Source organism: Octopus sinensis, linkage group LG14, assembly GCF_006345805.1.
Source record: "Octopus sinensis linkage group LG14, ASM634580v1, whole genome shotgun sequence".
Classification (NCBI taxonomy): Eukaryota; Metazoa; Mollusca; class Cephalopoda; order Octopoda; family Octopodidae; genus Octopus; species Octopus sinensis.
Genome location: NC_043010.1, coordinates 16,710,689 through 16,723,188, shown reverse-complemented (window position 1 = coordinate 16,723,188; position 12,500 = coordinate 16,710,689). Strand labels below are relative to the sequence as shown.

The 12,500-nt window shown below is 41.3% G+C and overlaps 1 protein-coding gene across 1 annotated transcript in view; it reads left to right on the top strand.

Moving 5' to 3' along the window:
- The window catches only part of LOC115219254, a 250,510-nt gene that overhangs the window by 134,800 nt on the left and 103,210 nt on the right, over positions 1-12,500 (top strand). The window lies entirely within an intron of this gene.

Sequence of the window (12,500 nt, the reverse complement as noted above, 5' to 3'; positions counted from 1 at the left end):
TCACCAATACATTTCAAAAGGACTTTTATCAGGATGTCTGCAATGACAAAATCTAATGTATTGTTGCTGTTGCTATTTTCATTCTAAGGCCATTGTTCTTCACTGGGTGTCGTGAAATATGAAATTAAATACATAATATTCTGTGATATTATATAATATCTGTGACCAGGTGAGAACTTCTTTTTTAGTAATGTGAAAAATATTTTACCCAAGTGCATCATTACATGTTAGGTAGAAGGGGGCTTAAACCAGGTTATTTTAAGTTTCCTGTTCTAACAGGATTAATGATAATTTTATTTGCTTTTATTACATCTATTTTCCAATAATACATTTGTCTAATATTTATGTGGCTTGTAAGTATCTTCATGTATGCGTAGGTTGCATAGACATGCACATTTACACACATACACACGCACATGTATACATATGTACATATATATACACACACACACACATATAAGAAAGTACTTCACAATTGTCTAAGGTTTGGTCTAACAATGAGCACTAATTACTTGTAACTATGATTATTATGTTCGTCATCATTATATTCTTAATGATGTTGAAAATAGTTAACAAAATATTTCCTGATACTTATGCTAATAATAATAATAATAATAATAATAATAATGATAATAATAATAATGGTGATGGTTCCTCATATTGGTTACAATTGTCAGGATTGATGTACTGTATTGACTGCAGTGTATGACAAGCCTTTCTGCTGCCATCTTCCTCCTCTCCTCAGGAACGACATTCAGTGTCACCTTTTCAGCATGAAATTGTGGAACAACAGGCAGACATGAGAAGTGGTTTTGTCCAGAATTTTTGTTATTTTTGTTGTTTTTGTCATTTGATAATCTTTAACAGGACAGCAATATCGATAGTGATAACGATTGGAGTGGAGGTGGGGGGCTGACTCGGAGGGGGGGAGAAGGTATTGTTAGTGATGAGGATTGCTCATGAAGATCATCAAATGATGAAGTGGGTGACGTTGATGATGATGATTTCCATAATTAATATAATGCTAATGATGTTGATAATAAGAAACATGATGCTACTAACAATAATGATGATGATGATGATGGTAAGTATGAAGACAACAGCATCGATGATGATAATAACACCATAAACAACAACAGTTGAAGTCCCTTTGCCCTTCCCTAGAGCAAACACCAACCCCTCCTGCCATGTTTGCCTGACACAAAATGTATTTTTATAGATAGTGTCTCTCCATTGTCATCTGTTAATGGTGGCGCTGGAGGTGGTGAGTGGGTTGTGGTAGTAGTAGTAGTAGTAGTAGTAGTGAGGTTGGTAGCTGTTGTAGTGTTTGTGGAGGCAGGTATTGTTTCTTTAATTAGGCACTTCCTATTTCCCTCATTATCACACATTACTATTATGCAGATGGTGTATACATACATACATGTGTGTGTGTGTGTGTGTGCATAAGACTTGTCATGCACACATTTTGAGGCTGGCTGTTCAAATTCTCTGTCTAGGTTAGAAATCATAATGTACATACAAACGTTTGTGTATACAAACGTTTGTGCATACAAACGTGTATATATAGGTGTATATTTATGTTGTTTTTATGTGCATATGTATACACTCATATATATGTTTATGTACATATATATGTGCACGTGGGTATATGTATATATATATATATATATATATATATATATAATATATATATATATATGTATGTATGTATGTATGTATGTATGTATGTATATGTGTGTGAATGTAGTCGGGGAGGATGTACAGAAAGTGTAATAGCTGGAGTAAAAATAGGATGGAAAAAATTTGGAGAGGTTTTACCTCTGTTGGCAACCAGAAGTTTCTCTCTCTAAGTGGGAGGAAGATTGTAAGATGCATGCATACAAACAGCAATTCTACATGGTAGAGAAATGTAGGCCCTGAATGTAGGCAACATGCAAAGGTTAGACAGGAATGAGGCTAGTATGCCCCACCAGGGCATGCGTGATGTAAGTGTTGCAACATTGTTGATGTATTGGACAGGAATTAGATACAGTGAGCGAGAGAGAAGACTGAGATGGTTGGGTCACATGATGCAGGTGGATGACAGCAGCTTTATAAAGAAGTTTCAATCACTCAAAGTGGATGGAACTTACGGAAGAGGGAGACTTGGGAAGACATGGGATTAAGTGCTAAAGCACAGGTAAAGACCCCCTTCAGTCATGAGTGACCATGGGTTTGCACCTAGAGAGTTACCCTCTGAGGCACAAGTCTGGGCAAGGTTGTTTTTATGGAAGACCAGTAGTCGCCCATGCATACTGGCCTCCCCTCTCCACGCCACCAGTGTTATCGAAGGGAAAGACAAAGGTCGATACAGCTTGGCACCTGTGACGTCGCAACTCATTTCTACAGCTGAGTGAACTGGAGCAACGTGAAATAAAGCGTCTTGCTCAAGAACACAACACGCAGCCCGGTCCGGGATTCGAGCTCACAACCTCTGAACTTTTCAGATGGGATGACAACGGACTGAGGTACCTGGTGTCTTGCTGTACTCAAGAGGGCCCGTATTTCATAGCAGAACTGTTAAGGCCACTCTCCCTCGTGGAAAGGATTGGTCTGGAAGGGTCCTGTCCCAGTTGCATGTTAAAAGAACCCAACACATTCTGTAAAATGGCTGGCATTAGGAAGGGCATCCAGCTATAGAAACCAAGCCATATCAGACCGGAGCCTGGTGCAGCTCTCCGGCTTGTCAGCTCTGGTCAAACTGTCCAACCCATGCCAGCATGGAAAACTGACATTAAACGCTGATGACATATATGGTTCTGGGTGTGACTTTAAACTGCATCCATTAGGTGCAGAGCCGTGGTTCAGGCATTCGGAACTTTTAAGGAGTTTGGAACCCCGTCTTAGCTACTATTGTTCCCCAATCAACTCCGACCTGGAGTTGTAGCACCTGTGAGGGTTCCAGCCATAGGTTAACTAGCATATGAGCACTGGAATATAGAAATACTCAGATTGATGTCTGAGGGCCCAGTAAGCCCACTGGGGATGAGGGACCCCTGGCCTTTGTTAAGGCATCCCTCTAAGAGAAGGCTGCTCATGTGCAAAGCCTTGCTTGTCTCTAGGTTCCTTGGCTTTGCTCGTAAGAGTCATTACAGTATTGTGCAAGCCACAATCAACTTCTAATCCTTGTTTAGGCATGGCTGACACTTGTCTGGCAGCAATGGACATTTTGCTCATCCAGTGAGTAGACAGCCATCATGTATACATACATATATGTGTGTGTGTGTGTGTGTGTGTATAGATAGATATCATCTTCATCATTTGGGATCCACCATCCATGCTGACATGGGTTGTTTACTTTGACAAGATTCAACAGATGTGAGAATAATGCCTTGCTTGAGTGTTTGGCATTGATTCCATGGCCAGATGCCATTCCTAAAGGCCATCCATTTTACTGAGCATACTTTCTGACTTGCAAGATTAAAGAGTCCCTTCAAATATGAGGGAGAATAGGGGAGAGAGGGTGGCTGATTTATGTGAGGCGTTGAGAGGTTAAAGTATGATGGAGGTGGGAAACAGGGAGGGGTTTATTGTGGTGGAGATTCATGCTGATTCAGCATTTTACACGGATGGATGGGCAGAGAGGTGCAAAAATAGGGGGTTACTATGATGATAATGTATGAAGGTTAATATGTCCAACAAGGTGAATAGAAGTGAGTATGAAGACAGAAGAAAGATGAAAGATGGGAGGGAAAGTGAGACATGGATGGAAAGGTTCTATATTGTTTGGTAAACAGAATTTATTAAGATCACAATGTCTTTACGTGGCAGATATAAAGTGTGTGTGTGTCCCAGAGAAATACTTATTGAATCTTCATAGAGAAAATTTTTGTAGATGTTAAAAACTACTTGGGTTGTTATCAGTATCTGAACCATTCCATTTCAATAAGTCTATTTGGTGATGTTTTTATATTTGTTGAATATATTGTATAGGAAATATTCACATACAAAGATGATCATTTTAGCTTCTGGTAAATTGAATTTTCAGACGTTCTCTAAATGTACATAACTGCTGTTGTGTATTTTACCCATCAAATAACACACACATACACACACATGTTTTGTATATATACAAAATAATCAAAATTTATCATTATCTCCACCATTTAATTTTGAAAAATTTTCCTGCAAGTCAAATTATTTTCTAGAAAAACTCAAAAGCTTGTGTCGCCAATGTTTCCAAAAGATACTAACACACACACACACACACACACACACACACAAACACATACATACACACACACACACAGCGTACACACATCAAATAAAAATTGTAAATAACGTTTTGTGCTTTTGCTGTGTAGATTAAAAAAAGCCTGATTATGACTTCATCGACAGTATATTGACTTGCAATGTAATTACAGCATCGTAATTGCCCTGATGAATTTAATAGACACTGTTCTGTGTATGTATAATGTGTGATTTATATACACAAAGGCCTGAGTAAACAAGGAGTGATTGAATTATGTCACCTGCTTTCAACTGTGTCTCTAACCAGTTTAATGTCTTCAAAGGCACCACTGTAGTAATGTCTCTCTGACAAAAGCAAAAACGGACAAATGTGATCATGTTGTTGCTTCGTTTTGTAACAAGATATGCATGTGTGTGGGTGTATGCATATGTGTGTGTGTGTGTGTGTGTGTGTGTGTGTATTCTGAAGTTGTCAGGAGTATGGAGTGACCCTTTAACTACCATTACTCCCAGGATCAGTTCTGTGGAGGCACATGGCCTAGTGGTTAGAGCAGCGGACTCGTGGTCGAGGGATCGCAGGTTCGAATCTCAGACCAGACGATGTGTGTGTTTATGAGCGAAACACCTAAGGCCCACGCGGCTCCGGCAGAAGATAATGGCGAAACTTCTGCTGACTCTTTCACCACAACTTTCTCTCAGTCTTTCCTCCTGCATCTTGCAGCTCACCTGCGATGGACCGGTGTCCCGTCCAGGTGGGAAACCTATACTCTAAGGAAACCGGCCCTTATGAGCCAGGTATGGCACGAGAAAGAACAAACAACAACAGGTTCAGTTCTGACGCAGAACAGTAGTGCCCATCCATGGGTTAAATACATTTCCTAAAGACAGATGAATATGGTACTTAAGTTGAGGCACCAGAATTTAGTATGGCATTATCCATATAATTCAAAATGGGGTGATTATATTGCTTATTTTGATTATCTGGCAAGGTAACATGGAAGGTGTAGGGGGTGTAGGCATTCTCCTTGTGGAGAAATGGGTGGATAAGGTCATAGAGGTTATCAGGGTTTGCGATAGAGTGCTTAAGCTCAGGTTGGTCCTACAGAGTGGCACAGCTACGATTATCTCCGCCTATGCCCCACAAGCGGGACTGATCAGAAGGACCACTTTTATGATACCCTTCTACAGGCTACTTCAAAGACTAGTGGCAAGGACCTCATCTTTGTGGGTGGAGATTTTAATGGGCATGTTGGGCGGGAATCGGGTATCTTCACTGGGGTACACGGTGGCCATGGTATTGGCACCAGAAATGATGAAGGAACTAGACTACTGGAATTCTGTGATGCATGTAACCTTTTAATCTGCAACACTAACTTCAAGAAGCCTGACTGCCACCTTATAACCTATCAGTCAGGAGACTCCGCTAGCCAAATAGACTTCATCCTCACCAGACAGCGGGATGCAGGGTCGCTCTTGAATACAAAGACCCTCCCGGGTGAAGAATGTATCCCTCAGCATAGACTAATCATCAGTGACTTTAAGCTTGAGGCCAGAAGGACTCCAAGAAACAAACCAATCCAGAAAAGAAGGATTTGGAAGCTAAAGAACCCTTCACATGGTCAGAGATTTAGGGACATACTCATCAAGAAATTTGATGAGAGGGAGGAGGAGCTTCAGACGTTGGACATAGAAGGTAGCTGGGAATTCCTACGGGACAGCTTGCTGAGTGCCACAGACCGAGTCTGTGGATGGTGCAAAGTCCCTTCCAGACCTAGAGTTACGTGGTGGTGGAATAGTGCAGTAGACAAAGCCATTAGTGCAAAGAGACGGGCCTGGAAAGCCTGGAGGGATGGGGGCAGCAGGGAACTGTACCAGGTAGCCAAAAGGGAGGCTGGGCGGCAGGTATACATAGCCAAAGATGTAGCAGAAAAGAAGAAGTTTGCCAATGTCCAGCGACGTGAGGACCAAAGAGCTGAGGTATTTCGGATTGCCAGACAGTGTGTCAGAGAAAATAGTGATGTTACAGGAGAGAAATGTGTCCGCATGGATGATGGGGCACTTGCTTTTACTGTTAGTGAAAAGAAAGAGGCTTGGAGAAGCCATTATGAAAGACTGCTGAATGAGGAGAATGAATGGGAGGAGGAGAGCCTGCCAAATGTTGACCCAGTAGAGGGACCAGCTACCCGAATAGACAGCTCCCTTGTAGTTAAGGCAATTAAGGATATGAAACCAGGTAAAGCCCCCGACCCATCAGGAATCACTGCTGAGATGCTTAAAACAGCTGGCTATGTGGGCTATGCCTAGTCACCCGCATTGTAAACCAGGTAGTTCATAATGGAGTCATACCCAATGACTGGCGTAGCAGCACCATAGTCAACTGCTACAAGGGTAAGGGTGATGCTCTAGATAGAAATAACTACAGGGGTATCAAACTGTTGGATCAGGTGATGAAGGTCACAGAGAGGGTCATAACCCATCTCATTAGGGAGAGAATTTGCTTAGATGAAATGCAGTTCGGTTTTGTGCCGGGTAGAAGCACCACTGATGCTATATTCCTGGTCCGACAACTGCAGGAGAAGTACCTAGCTAAAGATAAACCCCTCTACATAGCCTTTGTGGACTTGGAGAAAGCCTTTGACAGGGTTCCCCGTTCCCTTATCTGGTGGTCGATGCGGAAACTGGAGATTGACGAATGGCTAATAAGGGCTGTACAGGCTCTATACAGAGAGGCTGTCAGCAAGGTTAGGATTGGCAACGAATATAGTGAAGAATTCCGGGTAGAAGTAGGTGTGCACCAAGGCTCAGCCCTCAGTCCCCTTTTATTCGTCATAGTCCTCCAGGCAATAACAGAGGAATTCAAAACAGGATGCCCCTGGGAGCTTCTCTATGCTGATGACCTGGCTCTCATAGCAGAATCACTACCGGAACTAGAAAAGAAACTTCAGGTGTGGAAGCAAGGGTTAGAATCAAAGGGCCTTAGAGTAAATGTAGCAAAGACCAAAGTTATAGTAAGCAGAAAGGCGAACTCAGCACACACCCCCTCGGGCAGGTGGCCCTGCTCGATCTGTAGGAAAGGTGTAGGTAGAAACTCCATAAGATGCACCCAATGTAAGCTATGGATGCACAAGAGGTGTAGCAACATTAAAGTGAAATTAACAGATAAGATAGCTTTCATGTGCGGCAGATGCACAGGGACAATAGACACCACAGACACTCAGAAAACAGATTCCATCACACTCCAGGGAGAGAAACTAGAAGTAGTTGATAGTTTCCGCTACCTGGGTGACCAAGTTAGTAGTGGAGGTGGATGCACAGAGAGTATCACCACTAGAATACGAATAGCCTGGGCAAAGTTCAGAAAGCTCCTACCCCTACTGGCGACAAAGGGTCTCTCCCTCATAGCGAAAGGTAGATTGTATGATGCATGTGTGCGAACTGCCATGCTTCACGGTAGTGAAACATGGGCTGTGACTGCAGAGGACATGCGTAGACTTGAAAGAAATGAAGCTAGCATGATCCGCTGGATGTGTAATGTCAGTGTGCATGCACGACAGAGTGTAAGCACCCTGAGAGAAATGCTGGATATAAGAAGCATCAGATGTGGTGTGCAAGAGCGACGCTTGCGATGGTATGGTCATGTGCTGCGGATGGATGAGGAGAGATGTGTGAAGAAGTGCCACTCCCAAACAGTTGAAGGTATCAGGGGGAGAGGTAGACCCAGGAAGACATGGGATGAGGTAGTCAAGCATGACCTCAGAGTGTTGGGCCTCACTGAGGCAATGGCAAAGGGCCGAGATCTCTGGAGATATGCTGTGACTGCAAAGACCCGGGCTGCTTCCTGCATCAGTTCCGCATAGCCCCTGCCCATTCAAAGTACCCTGGATCCAGAACGTCCCGCTGTGCTTGAGGAGACCTGTTGAGTCAAGTACATGAACATGAACGTCAAAATAAATATCAATGGAAATAGTAGTTGTGATACTTGTGCCGGTGGCACATAAAAAGCACCATCCGAATGTGGCCGATGCCAGCGCCGCCCCGACTGGCTCCAGTGCCAGTGGCACATAAAAAGACCATCCAAACGTTGCCAGCGCCGCCTTGGCTGGCTTCCGTGCCGCTGGCACGTTAAAAGCTCCAACCGATCGTGACCGATGCCGGACCCCCTCTGGCACCTGTGCAGGTGGCACTTAAAAAGCACCCACTACACTCGCGGAGTGGTTGGCGTTAGGAAGGGCATCCAGCCGTAGAAACTCTGCCAGATCAGACTGGAGCCTGGAGCAGCCCCTGGCTTCCCAGACCCCGGTCGAACCGTCCAACCCGTGCTAGCGCGGAAAACGGATGTTAAACGATGATGATGATGATGATATTTATGTATGAGTGTTTTTGTGTTTCTTTGTACCCCCACCATCGCTTGACAATTGATGGTGGTGTGTTTATGTCCATGAAACTTAGCAGTTTGGCAAAAGAGACCGATAGAATAAGTACTAGGCTTACAAAGAATAAGTCCTGGGGTTGATTTGTTTGACTAAAGGTGCTACTCCAGCATGGCCACACTTAAACGACTGAAACGTGTAAAAGAAGAATAAAAGAAGATATATACATATATATACATATATTTATATATATACACACATACATACATACATATATATATATATAGATAAATAGATAGCTAGATACAGATATATAGATATGTGTGTGCGTGTGTGTGCACAGGTAAGACTGTGTTCTTAAGAAGCTTGCTTCCCAACCACCACGTTCCAGGTTCAGTCTTACTACATGGCACCATAGGCAAGTGTCTTCTACTATAGCCTCAGGCTGACCAAAGCCTTGTGAATGGATTGTGTAGACGGAAACTGAAAGAAACCCATCGCACATGTGTGTGCGTGTGCATGTGTATGCTTGTCTAGACATTACATGTTGGTTGTAAATAAGCATCATCATCATTATCATCATACAAGTGGTCACAGGGAAGTATCTATCTTGTTTGGAAACAGGTGAGGGTTGGTGACAGGAAGGGCATCCAGCTATAGAAAATTTGCCTCAACAAATTCTGCTTGACCCTTGCAAGCATGGAAAGTGGACATTAAATGATGGTGATAATTTAGATAAGTAATTAGTGCAAACACTACGAAGAAAATTGGGTTAAACCCTCATTAGTTTCCTCAGAAAGGATTATAGCAGTTTCAGCACCTCAGGCAGACTTGCAGGCCTAAGGGGCATCAGTAGCCATTGTATATGGTCATTCTGCAACAGAAAGAGACAAGTTACAAAAACAGGGAAAACATACAGATGAGAGTAATTGAGATTGAGATAACACAAATACAGGAAATGTATATATGTATATACATATATATAAACACACACACACACACCAACAACAACAACAATTGGGAGTTAACACTGGATGGACTAGTGTCTCAGGTTAAAGAGATCTATTGTCTCAACAGCAGTTGGTTAGTGGGGTAGTCCTGGACAAACCGGTGTCCTGTTTAGAAGGATGTATTGTACTCTTAATTGCTTACGCACTATGGAAACTGAGCTAAATTCTAGCATAATGAGGCTGCAGTTTCATAAGACCCCAAAGAAGATAGAAAATAGAAAATTACCATTGTAGCCACCAAAAACTATTATCACACCATATTTCCATATATGGAATGTAATTTGAATTTATTTCAGACAGAGAAAAGAAAGAGGGAAAGAATATTTCTTGAAGCTTTAAATATTTCCATGTAGGTGCCAGTATTAATTAAAAAGCGCATTAATTAAATTACCCTGCTATTTTTGTAGTATGTTAGAAAATTTTCAAAGATAGATCAAATAAAATATATATTTCTAAAACTATAGAAAAAACATTCAAATTGACCAAATCAAATATGCAAGCTTACAGGGGATTGTGAAAATATTTAATTAGGTAAACTAATTAATGCAGATTAACATTTAAATAGTTGTTATCTAAATTTGATGTAATAAGTTTGATTACAATAGTCATGGTGTTAGTTTATATTCTATGAAAATTTTCGTAACCAAAAGAAAACTGACTGATTGAGAATCTCCTGATGACTTAATTTTAGTTGCATCCTTCATGTTTCGGCATCAACATCACAACATCTTTTTAGACTGATGCAATTTAGGTTTAATACCTTCTGATGTTGAATTTCTTCATACATGTAACCAGTATTTCAAATAAGCTCACGACTGGAAATTAAGCATCGTCTATAATTACAGGGTTAAATATGATTTTCTATTTAATAATGAGAGAAAAAAATAATAGATTTTGTGAAGTTTTATTCAGCTTATAATGGAATCAGCATCATTAATTATTCAAATGAGCTTCGTTATCTAAGTTTAATGGTTAAATAGTTATTTTAAGGAAATCGTTATAATTTAACACTTTGTAGCCAATATCTTAATGTATTTTAGAACTTTTAAGGGGAGAAAATAAATTATAAGAAAAAGATTTAATTTAAAGATAAGATTTCTGATACAAAGAATTTTAACTGGTGTTTCGATGTACCCCCAAAAACCCGACTACCACAGCAGAATTGTTAATACCCCCACCCCCAGCTGAAGGGGGTTTTGCCTTACAAGTGCTCTTGTGCCAGTCCACATAAAAAGCATCTGTGCCAGCTCATGTAAACAGCACCCTTCCATGTCAGTCCACATAAAAAGCACCCAGCACACTCAGTAAAGTGGTTGGTGTTAAGAAGGGCATCTGGCCATAGAAACCAAGCAAAAATCAGACTGGAACCTGGTGCAGCTCTCCAGCCTTGCCAGCTCTGGTCAAACTGTCCAACCTATGCCTGCTTGGAAAACGGATGTTAAAGGATGATGAATCAAACTCTTATGAAACTTTGTCAGATTGAGAGAGTGAGGAGGAGGAGGAGAGAGTGCTTGAGAGATGAGCAATAAGATCGTAAAGAGATGACTTGAGAGTGATCTTCTGGGGTAACGTTAGTTGTTTACACCTTTTTCACAAGCTGTATGTGTTTGTGTATGTGTGTGTGTGTGTGCATATATATATATATATATATATATATATATATATATTTTTTTTTTTTTTTCTTAGACATTGCTAGGCTGATAACCGGGTGTAAAGCTCCATAGACATATATTTCAGAAAAAAGTGTTAGATGAGTGTAGAGTGGTAAAAAGAAAAGGAGATTTTACAGGAAAAACGATGGTTATGTTATGAACTTCATTAGCTGTTGTGCAGGCACTCAATGAGCCCACTGCATTTTGTTGCAGAAACACCTGTAAGCTAATGACATCATAACATAATCATTATTTTTCTTGCATCATCTCTTTTTCTTATTTTATATATATATATATATATATTATATATATATATATATATATATATATAATACATAAACACAGGGAGCAATGGGTAACAGTATAGTAGGGTCAGTTGGGCACCGTCTGTGAGAAGAACAGCCCCATGACACAATTCACTCAGTCAGAAACTTGGAAACGACATGCTGTACTACTTGGCATTCACGCTGAAGCTCCAGTATGAACATTTTCAATGAAGACAGCAGAGAGGATTCAGAAAGAGTTGGATGAGTCTAATGGGGATTACGAAGATATGGCAGCTCAGAAAACTCACTCTGATCATTCTGATAAGAAAAGAACTCCTGAATTTTTTGGTGAGATCCAAATCTTGATAGAGAACAATCTCTCCAAGTCAACCAGGCCTGTCACCAAGGACATGGGAGTGTCTGAGTTTCTTATCAGGCAAGTAGTGCATGAAGACATTTGGTATAGCTCATACAAGATGAGAAAGGGCCAATTTTTATCTCAAGCATCAAGGACGAGAGGAAGAAGCTTTTCAACAAATGCAAGCATCCCCTCCAACCAAACATGCTTCGGTTTTTCTCAGACAAGAAAAGTTTCTGTCAGGATCAGACAGTGAACAGACAGACCAACCGTTAGCTTGCCATGTCCCCAAAACATGTACCGAGAGTGATAAAAATCAAACATCCAGTCAACATCATGGTGTTTGGTGTGATCAGTAGTGATGGCAACATTATGCCTCCATTCATCTTCCCATTCGGCCTCAAACTCAACATGGAAGCCTACATCAAGTGCCTGGAGGAGTTAATGCTGCCCTGGGTCAAGAGGGTGACTGCTGGAAGACTGTCTGGCAACAGGACTCTGCACCATGCCACACAAGCAGGAGAACCCAATCATGGCTGTCTGACAATTTCTGCAACCACATCACCCCTAACATCAGACCACCTAACTCTCCAGACTGCAACTCCCTTGATTAT